The following is a 14366-nucleotide window of genomic DNA, read 5'->3' on the forward strand; positions in this document are numbered from 1 at the left end:
TTTTGGAGCTGTTTTCATTGGAGTCTATGAGAAAACAGCTCCAAAAACGTCCAAAGAAGTGTCCTGCACTTCTTTTTACAAGGCTGTATTTTTACGCGTCGTCGTTTGACAGCTGTCAAACGACGACTCGTAAATAACAGGTCGTCTGCACAGTACGTCGGCAAACCCATTCAAATGAATGGGCAGATGTTTGCCGACGTATTGTAGCCCTATTTTCAGACGTAAAATGAGGCAAAATACGCCTCGTATACGTCTGAAATTTGGCCGTGTGAACATACCCTTATAGTTGGTCAAACTCGTCAAATTCATTGAGAACAGCCAACGATCTAATGATCCCTGATGGCAGACGGCAGGGAAAGAAGAATTTCAAACACTGATTTTAACAAGGACGATACTTTGTTCCCAAGGGGGATAAGCCACTGCTAGACAGCTTATTCCCCTCTTCCCACTGGGAGAAGAAAAAAAAAAAAAACATGCATTCTCTGCCCAATGTGCATGGTTATGGTGGAGTTGGGTAAAATAGATTACATATAGTGTGATGTACCCATAGATTCTACTATGAAGAGGAATCAATTTTTATTTATTTTTATAAACTGAAAGTCAATGGGAGAGATATGTACCAAAATATAGGTAAAAATTGATATATAAAATAATATACATATATAACCTGGTGTGAACTTAGACTTAGGGCTCATCCACATGGCTGTACTTTGGCTCCGTTAAGAACATCGGACCACGTCCTGTGAGAACTGATAAGAGTCTCCACACAAATGTGCCCATAGTGTTTTTTGGCCAATTTGCTGGAAATGCAATTTAAAGCTTGTGTACAAATTTCATGTTAAATTCTCAGCATGGAACAGTAATATAAAAATTTGAGCAAACACATAGGCAGGGCTTCAGTGTTTTATTTAGTATATGGTCACTTACAGAATGTCTATATGTAAAAATCAGTGGCTGCCGAGATCTTAAATCAAATATGTATGAAATCGTACAGCACCAGGTTTGTTTGTACACTAACCATCCTATAAATCGTATTAATTATTTTAAACAGGTTTCAAAGCATTCCATCTGAGAACGCAGAGTTCTTCTCACACCGCCGTCACGTTTCGAAGACTCCGCTCCCTTACTGTTTTTGAGTAAGGAAGCAGAGTCCTAGAAATGACGTGGCGTGATGAGGAGGTTTGAGCAGGACTCCACTTTCTCAGATAGAATGTTTTGACACGTTTAAAAAAAAAACCTGGTACTGTATTATTTCATACCGTATGAAGTCATATTGTACATAAATCCTGCTGAATGGGTGACATGACATTCTGATTCTATAGGGTAAAATTTTACAGTATGATACACTCATTGCTTAGATACACTGCTGCAGGTACACACAGGCATTTATCACGAGCCGCTTAAATGAAAACCACTGAGAGAATGCAGATGAAAATTAAATCGAGTGACCCTGGCGAGCACAGGACAATGGACTCTACCTGGAATGCTGGTTCTGCTTTAGTGTCATACTGTAGTTTCAATGGTTTACTGAGAAATATTTAACAGATAAAATCATTACAGTGGCATTAATTCGATTCAATACAGCAAACTGTTGTAAAAGGTAAACGACAAGAATTGTTGAATAAAACAGGTTGGCCACAAGTGACGGCACATAATCTGCGACTCCAATTTCTATTTGGGGTAGGGGCGGCAGCACTGCATGTCCCCGTCCCATTGCTTGTAAAGGCACAAGTGACGAGAGCCAAATTAATTAACCACTTGCACATTTTAGAAAGGCTATGGATACCTCTGGGGGTCTTATTTCTTTTATTGGAAAGCATTTTAGTGATAAAAACAAGTTTTGTCCTGTATTCTACATGGTTTCTACTTAGGACTTCTGCAATCCAGAAAGTGTCCTGCATTCTCAGTGCTCATTTGCATACAGCCCCTGGAGGAATAAAAGCTCTTTTTTATGGTTCAGTGGGTTGACTTAGGTATGTTTGAAAAACTATCATCCTTCCCTATATAGCGGTATTATTTGCAGTTTGGGAGGCAAACATGTGATGACAAACTCCCTTTAAAAGCTTCCCAGACAGTACATTGATTAGTGTATGTGTCAAGAGATGTTCGGTGGACCTGGATCTGATCAGAAACAGACTATTTTAACTCAAACTTTGCTCTATTTAACTTTGTGGTGCAGTGGTTAGCACTGACCAAGTATTAAAGAAGGTCCAAAACTGGGGGCTGCAGTTTGAATAACAAATATAAAATAGACCCCACAGAAATATTTGTTATGCAATAAAAAAAATAAAAATAAAAGGCAGTGAACCAGTATATAAGGGTGTATCCAGAATGTAACACAGGGTTTTAAAAAAAAAAAAAAAAAAAAAAAGAACAACTATAATTTTTCATTTGGAATAGTCCCGAATCAAAATGATAAAAATAAAATAAAAGAAAAGAAAAAACCCACTATACAACAATAAATACTATTTTGTTTTAGGCTTCATTTAAAAATGAAAAATTCTTAAATTGAGTTCTGTACATAAGTCTCTTTCAGGAATAGTACCAGGCAGTATTAGCATTGATTTGCAGCATTCTGACAGCTAAAAGATGGGCACTCTTTTCTCCTTGAAAATATGCTTCGAGCAAGATGCTTGGCAAGACTGGACTGCAGAGATGGCGGGTTGAGCTGACCGCTCACAGATGTGAGGACATATGGGAGCCAGTGCCAGTAAGCTACAACCTGTTGTACAGTGTCAGCAGTATAATGACAGAACAGGTTGGACCCCAGCTAATAGTGACATGATGTGAAGGGCAACCGTCACTGAGAGATACACGCTCCATTTTCTACTCCTGTCAGAAAGCCTGTTAACTTGGCAACCAGCTTCGCATCATATCTAAGTAAGATGTACTATAGATCCTAAGATTTAAAACAATGTTTTAATTAAATTGCAGAAATCATCTTTCAGAGTGGGCTTCTCAAGAGTTTACAGCAAAAATAGAGTGAGAGCAAAGAAAAACACAATCTCCAAAAACAGCAAGTCTTGTGGGGTGTGCCCAGTATACAGTGGCTAGTACATAAAATGGTCCAAGGAAGAACAACCAGTGAACAGACGACAGGATCACAGGTGTCCAACGGTTATTGATGCGAGTGGGAAGCAAAGGATAGCCTGTCTGATCCGATCCCACAGAAGAGTTAATGTAGCACAACTTGCTGAAAACGTTGATGCTGGCAATGTTAGGAAGGTTTTCAGAACAAAAAGTGAAAATCGCAGCTCGTTGCATTCGGGACTGCGTAGCAACGTGTGAGCATCAAAACGGAATCATGGATCAGTGGAAAAAGGTGACCTGGTCTGATGAATCACATTATCTTTTATATCATGGGAATGACTGGGTGCCCGCATTTACCTGTGGAAAATATGGCATCAAGATAAACTATGGGAAAACGGCAAGCCAGCGGTGGCTGTGTGATGATCTGGGAAATGCTCTGCTGGGAAGCCCTGGGTCAAGGCATTTTTGTGGATGTTATTTTGACATGTACTACCTATCTAAACATTGTTGCATACCAAGTACATCCCTTCATAGAAACAATATTTCCTAATGGCAATGGACTTTCAGTAGGATAATGTGCCCTGCCGCATTGCAAAAATTGTAGATATGGTTTGACGAACACGAAAAAGAGTTGAAGGTGTTGACTTGGCCTCCAAATTCCCCAAACCTAAATCCGATGAAACATCTGTGGGATATCCTGAAAAAACAAGTCTGATCCATGGAGGACCCATCTTGAAACTTACAGGTCTGCTGCTAACATCTTGGTGCCAGGTTCTAGAGGACATTTTCAGAGGTCTTGTGGAGTCCATGCCTCGACAGGTCAAAGCTACTGGGGGTGTATTTCTCACCTGGCTGGTTAAGATGGGTATAAAATGAGGAATCTATGAAAGTTCGATTTCCTCAGCAAAACTTAGTTTTTGGAAGGCTCTGTTTTCTGCGCCTTGATTTCTATGGAATGGTAAGTAGTATTGGTAAAGGGAATTACCATTGCCTCACCGCTCCAGAATAGGGTTTCCCCTAGCCCAAATCAGTACAGGTGTGCTCACTGGGCTATTTAGGGCTGCAGAGAATGCAGACTAGTGTCAGAGCCTGGGAAATCCACACAAGGATACAGTGGAAAGCCTGATGAAGGTTACACTATACTCCTGGTTTATCATAGTCGAGGAAACCTGCTATTTAGTTACTGCCCAGATTGACCAGGTGTTTGATTTCTTTATATGCTACAAGTCTTGTATGCTGGATAAGCACTTTGTTTTTTGGACTGCAACGTTTCCGTCCTACTATGGGACCTTTTTCAAGCATGGTGATACAACAACATGTGTAGAATATAAAGTATGTGTCTCATTAACATATGTTGTATCACCATGCTCTATATCGATCTACAATCCTTGGATCGGGATTACCCGCTTGCACACATAACCATTGTGGATTTGGACATTGCTTATTTGTGTGTGTGTGTGTATATATATATATATATATATATATATATATATATATATATATATATATATATATATATATGTCACGGGCACAGGGTATGTGGACCCACTAGGCCGCTCCGCCGTAGCGGGTAGGCAGCTGACCAGGTCACAGTCTATGCGGAGGTAAATGGCAGACAATGCTTGGGTACCTGAAATATTCCGGGCGGTGGCTGTGGCTTCAGCACGGATGGAGGCAGGTGCGGCAAGTGGCCCCAGACGTGGCGGGCAGCATCCGATGAAGCGGTAGACACTTGATGTGGCAGATGACACTTGGCGTGGCAGAAGACACTAGACGTGGCAGATGGCACTAGACGTGGCAGAAGGCACTTGACGTGGCAGAAGACACTTGAACGCTGGTAGGCACAGGAACAATACGGAATACAGGAACGGTAACAGGGCACGGGTAACAGCTGGAACGGGAGACACTAAGGGACCATTTGCAAGACAGACTGGGAAAGACTAACAACGCTCAGGCAAGGATTAGAAGGCCAGGGGCCTTCTTATAGACCAGGAAATCGTGGCAGTTGATTGTGATGACGATTTCCTAATTGCGCGCGCTGGCCCTTTTAGGCCGGGCACGAGCGCGCACCCTACGGGACCCAGCCGAACGGAGCGGAAGTGAGCGCTGGCATCTCCTAGGAGGGAGACGGAGGCCAGCGCTCACAGATCCATGGCTGCGGGCGTCGGGAGGTGAGTAAACCAGACGGCCCGCGGCCATGGGCGCTACAATATATATACACACACACACACATTATATATATATATACACACATACACCCACATAATATATATATAAATATATATATATATATCACACATACATATATAACACACACATATACACACACACATACATACATACACGTCACATAGGGTTCGTGGACCCACTGGGCCGTACCGCCATGGTGGTATGGCAGCTGGCCAACAGGGCGCAGGTCAAAGTCTATAGTTCATACAGGGTACCTGTGGCAGCTCGGACAGTAGCAAGGCAGGCATGGCTGGGACTAGGCAGAGGGTAGACGTCAGGTGTGAAATAGCAGGATCCTGAGGAGGAGGCTGGGGACAGCGCTCGCCGACCCATGGCTGCGGCCGTCAGGAGGTGAGTGAACCGGACGGCCCGCAGCCATGGACATGACAGTATCCCCCCTCTTACGCCCCCGCTTCTTGGGGCCAGAGCGAGAGAGAAACTTCTTCAGAAAAGTAGGAGCATTGAAGTTCTCCTCTGGCTCCCAGGACCTCTCTTCAGGGCCAAACCCCCTCCAATCCACCAAATAAAAGGTCTTTCTTCTCACTTTCTTGGTATCCAAGATCTCCTTAACCTCGAAGGTGTCGGAAGGGCCGCTTGAGGCAACCGCAGGGCTAGGGGTCTTGGTAAAGCGGTTCAGAACCACCGGTTTCAGGAGAGAGAGACATGGAAGGAGTTGGGGATCCTGAGGATAGGAGGCAGCCAAAGCTTGTAGGCGACAGGGTTGATCTGCTGCAGGATCTCGAAGGGTCCGAGGAACCTGGGAGCAGATTTGTATGATGGCACCCTCAGTTGAATATTCCTGGAGGAGAGCCAGACCTTCGTGCCAGGGAGAAACTGAGGAGGTTCTCTTATCCTTGTATCCGCCTCCCGTTTCATGCAGTCGACCGCGAGCAGGATGAAGGATCGAGTCTGCTACTAGATTTGCAGAAAGTCCCTAAAAGCAGTATCAGCAGCTGGTACCGCGGACGTATCAGGCACCGGGAGAGGAATTTGTGGGTGTTGGCCAAAGACGATAAAGAACGGTGTGTGGACTCGCTGGTGTGATTATTGTAGGAAAATTCAGCCCACGGGAGCAACTGCATCCAGTCATCATGCTGCTTGGAGATGAAGTGGCGTAAGTAGTTCTCCAAGATCTGATTGATCCTCTAGTCCTGACCATTGGACTGAGGATGGTAGGCTGAGGAAAAGTCCAACTTTGCACTCAGGAGTCCGCAGAGGGCTCTCCAGAACTTCTAGGTGAACTGAACCCCCGATCAGACACAATATGCTGCGGCAAGCTGTGCAGGCGGAAGATGTGTTGGATGAAAAGCTTGGCCAGTTGAGGAGCAGAAGGAAGACCGGTCAGAGGAACGAAGTGGGCCATCTTCGATCAACCACCACCCAGACAGTACTGCATCCAGCAGAGAGAGGAAGGTCGGTGATAAAGTCCATAGCTATATGCTGCCAGGTAGCATCGGGCGCAGGCAATGGTTGGAGCAGGCCAGCAAGTCTGGAGTGACCAACCTTGTTAGCTGCACACACTGAGCAAGAAGAAACAAAGTCCATAATGTCCTTGGGCAGCGTGGACCACCAGAAATGACGGGCAATCAGATCGTGGGTCTTATGGGTCCCCGCGTGACCTGCCAGTCTAGAGGAGTGTCCCCAGTGGAGGATTCTCCCTCTGTCAGCCAGGCGCACAAAAGTCCTCCCTGGAGGAATGTCCCCCAACTTGCAGGGGATTGACAGAGACAATGCAAGACGGATCAATAACGTTCTGTGGAATTTCTATGGTGTCTTCTGTCTCGAAAGACCTGGACAAGACATTGGCCCTCACATTCTTGTCAGCCGGGCGATAATGGAGCTCAAAACTGGAACCTGGAAAAGAACAGTGACCAGCTGGCCTGACGAGGGTTCAGCCGTTGGGCCATCTGAAGATAGGTGAGGTTCTTGTGGTCCGTAAAAATCAGGATGGGATGAGCTGCGCCCTCTAGTAGATGTCTCCACTCTTCCAGAGCCAATTTGATGGCCAGTAACTCCTGATCCCCAATCGAGTAGTTGCGTTCTGTGGAAGAGAAGAGCTTAGAGAAATATCCACATACCATTGACTTGCCCTTGGAATCTCTCTGGAACAGGAGTGTGCCAGCACCGACATAGGATGCGTCCACCTCCAACGAGAACTGTAGAGAAACATCTGGATGATGGAGTATAGAGGCTGACGGGAAGGCACTCTTCAGGCTACTGAATGCGGACTCTAACTCAGGAGTCCACACCTTGGCGTTCATGTCCTTCTTAGTGAGGTCAGAAGTCAGTGAGATGTTTGGAAAAAACAGTCTGTAAAAATTGGCGAATCCCAGAAAGCACTGTATGGCCCTCAAGCCTTGAGGGCGTGGCCATTGCAGGACAGACTTTACCTTTTCAGGATCCATCTTGAGAACTCTATTCGAGACAATGTATCCCAGGAAGGGTAGAACACCTTTTTCAAACATGCACTTCTCCAACTTGGCGTACAGACGATTCTCCCTTAACCACAGCAAAACTTGACGGACATGTCTCTGATGCGTTATAGGATCTGGAGAAAAAAATCAAGATGTCATCAAGATAGACCACAACACAAACATAGAGGAGGTCACGGAAATTGTCATTAACAAACTACTGGAAGACCGCAGGAGCATTACACAGGCCGAAGGGCTCTACAAATGAAATTAGCAGCAGATCCAGAGTCCAGATACGCAGAGACCTGATGCGTTTTCTCACCGGATACTATGGTCACGGGTATGAACAATTTACACGGGAGTCCTTCTTTGCCCAAGGTTGTCTTGCCTACCAACCCCCGGCTTTGGGGCTTTTGGGGACGCAGACGCACAAGATGGCCTCTGAGGCCACAATAAAGACAGAGTCCCGAAGTGCGTCTCCGTTTTCTCTCCTGGGTAGATAGCATACATTGGTCCCTCCTCACAGACTCCTTAGGAGGATCGGCATCTGGAGACGGCAGGGGTTGCTGCAAGGTAGTGACCGGACTAGGAAGCGCTCCCTCCCGACTAACCTCTTGGAGCCGTTCTCGGAGCCTTCTATCAATCTGGGCAGCCAGAAGGATGAGGTCATCCAGGGTAGATGGCAGGTCTCGAGCGGCAAGTTCATCCTTAATTTTAGTAGACAGTCCATGCCAGAATCTAGCCACCAGGGCCTCATAGTTCCACAACAGTTCTCCCGGCAGGGTGCGGAAGTGGATGGTGTACTCGTCCACAGAGATGTCTCCTTGGCGTAGGTTCAGCAAGGAAGCTGCTGCAGAGGAGACTCATCCAGGCTCCTCAAACACTGTGCGAAATATTCGGAGGAAACCCTGGAAGTCACAGGTCTCTGGTCCTTGTCTCTCCCAGATAGGGTTCGCCCATGCAAGGGCCTTGCCAGTAAGAAGGGGGTTTATATTGTATGTGATGGTCTATGTATGTTTTTAAATATTTTCCAAATAAAGATATTTTCTTGATATTGGTTAGTGCTTTACTTGTACTATGAGTATTTTTATGCAGTATAAGCTGGGGCCCTGTATCTTAGCCTAACACACGGTAGGCTATAAAGGTTGTCCAGTCCCTAAACATTGATGGCCTATCCTCAGTATAGGCCATCAATAGCTGATGGGTCTGGGTAAGACTCCCGGGACCGCCGCCAATCAACTGTCTTGAAGGGGGTGAAGAGCTGCTTCGTGTCGGCGATTCAGTGTGAGAAAGTGACCGGAATGAAGGGGAAGTAGCGCTTGTACGAGCGGCTGCAACCCCCTCAAAACAGCTGATTGGTGGGGGTCCCGGGAGTCTTACCCCGACCCATCAGCTTCAGCAAGACACTAAAATTAAACTTGCCTCCTCTTCGGCCGCAGGTCCTCCAACAAGTGTCGGGATGTTGTGCGCAGCAGCGCTATGACGTCAGAAACTCCGAAGTACTGTCAGTTACTATAGTAACAGGGGACCATGTAGTTTATAAAATAGGCCCCAGTTACTATAGTAACTTTTCAATGATGTGGTACAGGGGGCCGCCCTGGCTTCTGGTCCCGGTCGCAATTGCGACCGCTGCGACCCCCTATAGTTACGCCACTGTTGCCTAGTAATTACTGCCATCCATCTTTCCTTCAATCCTGAACAGTTTTTCAGTCCCTACCAATGAGAAACATCCAAACAGCATAATGCTGCCACCCCCATGCTTGACTGTGGGAATAGTGTTCTTGGGGTGACGGGAAGTGTTGGGTTTGCGCTACACTAGTTTCCAATAAGAGTTAAATTTTAGTTTTGGCTGACCAAAAAACTTTCCTCAATGTGTTTGGGGAGTCTGCCAAATGTTTTTTCTTGTTTTTCTTTAAGCTAAGACTTTTGTCTGGCCACTCTTCCATAAAGCCCCACTCTATGGAGTGTACGGCTTATAATTGTCCTATGGACTGATCTGTGGAGCTTCCTCAGTGTTATCATTGGTGTCTTTGCTGAAGTTCTGCTTAATGCCCTTCTTGCACGGTCTGTGAGATTTTGTGGGTGGCCTTGTCAGGTTTGCAGTTGTGCCATTTTCCTGTTTTTTTTTGAGGGTATGTTCACACGCTGTGTTTTCAGGCATATTTTGGTGCATAAACGCCTCAAAATATGTCTGAAAAAACGGTAGCTAAACGCCTACAAACATCTGCCCATTGAATTCAATGGGAAAAACGGCGTTTCGTTCAGATGTGGCATTTTTTACACCGCTGTTTTAAAAAATAGCGTGTAAAAAAACACCCGGTAAAAAAAGAGCAGGTCACTTCTTGAGCTTTTTTTGGAGCGGTTTTTCATTGTGTCAATGAAAACAGCTCCGTAATTGTCAGCCGTCTTTTGACTCAACATGTGATCATACCCTTATAATGAATGTAATGATGCTCCATTGGATGTTCAGAGTTTGGGATATTGTTTTAGTACCCAAGCCTATACTATACTGTTCCACAACTTTGTCTCTGACCGGTTTGGAGAGCATGTTGCTTGCTTAGTTGTGTTGCATACTCTGGGCCCTTCAGAACAGGTGTATTTATACTGACATCATATGACACTTTCATTTCACACAACGGGACCTTATTCAACTAACTCCTTAACGATCGCCCACCATCTTTGATGGCAGGCGGTGCAGGTCCTTCGTCTATAGCGACATCTTTTGGTGTCACTAAATAAATAAAAAGAGTCTGATGAGCGATTCTGTGAGCGCTCATTCTGTAAGCAGGAGCTGTAACTAACAGCTCCTGATCTTAGAGACGCGTTCTGAACACAGTTGGGATCAGAAAAAATTCTGACCCCCAGCTGTTTAACCCTTTGATTGCCGTGGTCTGTGATCGCGGCATTATCAAAGGGATTCCCTTCTTTCGATCTAGTCACCAGAAGCCCAGTGATGTAATCAAAGACTGGGGAATCCCTCTGCAGTCTGTCCTGGGGACCTAGAAAGGACTCCAGAGCTGTCTGTTCAGTATGCCTGCTGTCAAGGCACACTATGTGTTGCCCTAACAGAAGCCTGTGTTATAGTGACACAGTGTAATGTAGTAGCATACAAGAGTATGCTAATACATTCTAAGTATAAAATAAAAGTTGTGCACAGGAGGTCTCCAAACTTCTGCTTCCTCTCTTCGACAAGCGGCTGGATATCTTACACACATCCATAAATTCTGCGTTGGCGCAAATCACTTCGAATTCACAAAAAATAGCAGATATGGAAACACGGTTTAATACAGCGGAAGATTCTATCGCCACAATGGAGGTCGCCTTAAGGCAAAGTCAAGCCACATCCCAAGCCCTAAGAGATAAATTGGATGACCTAGAAAATAGGGATCGGCGCAGCAATTTGCGCTTCGTGGGCATCCCTGAAAGCGTGACAAACGACCAGCTACTGGACTACATCACCAAAGATATACCCACAGCCCTCAACATTGACCTGGGACGCGACCCCCTCATGATTGAGAGAGTGCATAGGCTGGGACCGCCCAGAACCCGGGGGAATGCGGGAGACAATAGGCCACGTCCAGTAATCGCCAAGTACCTACACTGGGCGATAAAAGAAAGAGTCTTAAGAGCATACAGGCAGCAGGGGAACCTCCACGTGAATGACTCCAAAATCCTGATTTTCCAAGATTACTCGGCGACGGTAGCCCAGAAGAGAAAAGCCTTTGCTCCAATTTGCCGCCTGTTGCACGAACAGAACACCCGATTTCAACTCCTCTTCCCGGCCAAGCTGAAAGTGCAAATGGGGGACCGTACGCTGATGTTTGAGGATCCGATCCTGGCCAGCAGAGGCCTCCATCTGGAAGTGCGGGATGAAGGATAATGAAGACCTTCTGAGGAAAAGTTAGCCCTCCTACCAATGGACATGTGCTTACTTCGCTTACCTTGGCGAATTAAAGCGCAAACTGCAGCAGTTGTGTTCATAGCAGAACACCAGTTACTTGTTAATGCCGCTATAAGTTTTGTGGTTTCTATGCCTTTTTTGTGTTACTTATGCTCGCTCATGTATTTTCTCCTTTTTCAGGTGATGGGAGGCGTGACTCCCGCTTGTAATGGCATCAGTGGGAAGGGGCTGTACTCGCGGCTCGCTGGGACCGTGGGGTGCAGCATCTGGCTTCCACTACCTTTGATCGGAATCTACCACCTCGACACAGGATGAGTACCCCAAACACACTACACCCTGACACTTTTAGTACCCACCCTCATATTAAATTCCTTTCCTGGAATGTAGCAGGACTGAACACGCCCCTGAAGAGGAAAAAAGTGCTTAATCATCTCAAAAGACTCTCCCCTGACATTATTTTTCTTCAGGAGACTCACTGGAGATCAGGCACGCAAAGCAACTTGAAAGCCCCATGGCTAGCGGATTGCCTTTCTGCCTCACATTCTTCCTCTTCGCGGGGGGTCGCGACACTTTTCAGAAGGGACATTCAATACACTGCAGAGAACTCCATAGCGGACCCTCAGGGCAGGTACCTAATACTACAGGTCTTAATAGCCGGGATAGCATATTTACTGGTGAACATTTATGCCCCTAATCATGACCAACATACGTTTTATCCAGAGGTTCTCCAAATCATAACGAGCTTTCCCGACTGTCGCTTAATAATTGGAGGCGACTTCAATCTTGTACAATGCCCCACACTAGACAGGTCCCCTTCTACACCTCAGTCCCAGGTAGCGACCGCCTCCCTCACTCTTCTCATTGACTCCCTCAATGTGTGCGATCCCTGGAGGGTGATGGATTCTGGCGCGAGAGAATACACGTGTCATTCTGTAACCCATAAAACATTCTCCCGTATTGACTACTTTCTGATATCCTCCCCCTTGTTTGAGGCGCATTATTCATCACGTATACATCCAATCACCATATCAGACCATGCTCCAATTACAATGTCATTATCCTTATCCCCATCCAATGTGAGAACTAGAATATGGAGATTTCCTGCGTACATGGCAGATTCTGATGACTTTAAACAGTATCTCCAAACATATTGGAGTCAATTCTTGGACGACAACATCTCTCATACGGATGACTCCCCCTTGTTGTGGGCGACTTCTAAGGCTGTAATGAGAGGTCATGTCATCAGCTATCTGTCCCGTAGGCGGAAAACGAGAAGGGAGCGCTTTGACGCCTTACATAAGGCTTTACTGACCGCTCAGCGCACATATGCAGCAATTCTTCTGCGTATAATCAAACTGTTTATCAGACGGCTAGGCATCTACTAGATACATTTGTCCACGATGAATCCCATTGGCAGGTAAAAAACACAGACAATAAATTTTATAGATGGGGAAATAGAACTGGAAAATTACTCGCCACCCTAACTAAGCAAAGACGTCCATTCAAGCCCATTTTATCCCTGCGGCACCGTACCACCGGCTCTCTTGTCACCAATGCTTCTGATATAGCGCAGATTTTCTCTGACTATTACGAAGATCTTTATAGAGCGGCCCCAGCATCCCTCCCAGATATCAATACCTTTCTGGACACCATAAATTTGCCCTCCATATCTGAAGATCAGCAATCTTTGCTGAATTCGGACATACAGGAGGAGGAAGTGCGACGGGCCATCTCTCTGACCTCCAATGGCAAAACACCGGGTCCGGACGGATTCCCGGCGGAATATTATAAAAATACTGGCCCCCCAAATAATCCCCACTCTCACTAATTTATTTAACGACGCCTTTATACGCCAAATGCCCATTGACCGATTCACGGAGTCTCGCACAGTTCTCTTACCAAAACCAAATAAGGACCCGTCTCTGGCCCAATCTTATCGGCCAATTTCACTACTCAATCAAGATTATAATTTACTGGCAAGGATATTGGCTGACAGACTCCAGGTTGTTCTCCCCGACCTTTTATGCGAAGCTCAAATGGGTTTCACACAAGGCAGGGCTGGCTAGTATCAAGAATATAAGATCAGCTGTTGCTGCCACAGTCATGGCGCAGGAGCAGGATCAACCAGTTAACATGCTGATGAGCCTTGACGCTGAGAAGGCCTTCGACACTGTCGCGTGGCCTTTTCTCGATGAGGTAATGGAGCGAACGAGCCTTGGATCGACTGTTACTCGATTCCTGCAATCTCTTCGTGTAGGGTGTGCAACTAGTGTGACGGTCAATGGGCATAACACGGCTCCGATAGATATTTTTAGGGGCACCAAGCAGGGTTGTCCCCTATCCCCCCTCCTTTTTAATCTCGCCTTACACCCCCTCTTGCGTCATCTTTCCCAGACACCTACTTTTCAGGGCATTAAACTACGTAATATAGAAATAAAAGTGGCCGCTTTTGCTGACGATATTTTGTTAGCAGTATCTAACCCCAAACAGGTTCTAGACACTCTTTTGAGTGAATTGGAGGGGGTGGGATGACTGTCCGGTTACACTCTGAACCTAGATAAGACAGAAGCGATGTTACTGAAAGGCCCCTCCGCACCCCTGTGGTCACGGAAATTCCCATTTAAATGGAACTCTCAGGCCCTCACATATCTAGGAGTTCGAATCACTAAACGCCCGTCCGCACTTTATAACACCAACATATCCCACTATATAACGGAACTGGAGAAGACGCTCCTCTCCTGGAAACACTTTATACTCTCTTATCTGGGCAGGGCTAATCTACTCAAAATGACAGA

The 14366-nt window shown here is 46.0% G+C and overlaps 1 protein-coding gene across 6 annotated transcripts in view; it reads right to left on the reverse strand.

Annotated features, from left to right (window-relative positions):
* Positions 1-14366, reverse strand: part of USP45 (ubiquitin specific peptidase 45) — a 132387-nt gene that overhangs the window by 56530 nt on the left and 61491 nt on the right. The gene's annotated exons all lie outside the window — the stretch shown is intronic.

Source organism: Rhinoderma darwinii, chromosome 4 (genome assembly GCF_050947455.1).
Source record: "Rhinoderma darwinii isolate aRhiDar2 chromosome 4, aRhiDar2.hap1, whole genome shotgun sequence".
In the NCBI taxonomy this organism is placed as follows: domain Eukaryota; kingdom Metazoa; phylum Chordata; class Amphibia; order Anura; family Rhinodermatidae; genus Rhinoderma; species Rhinoderma darwinii.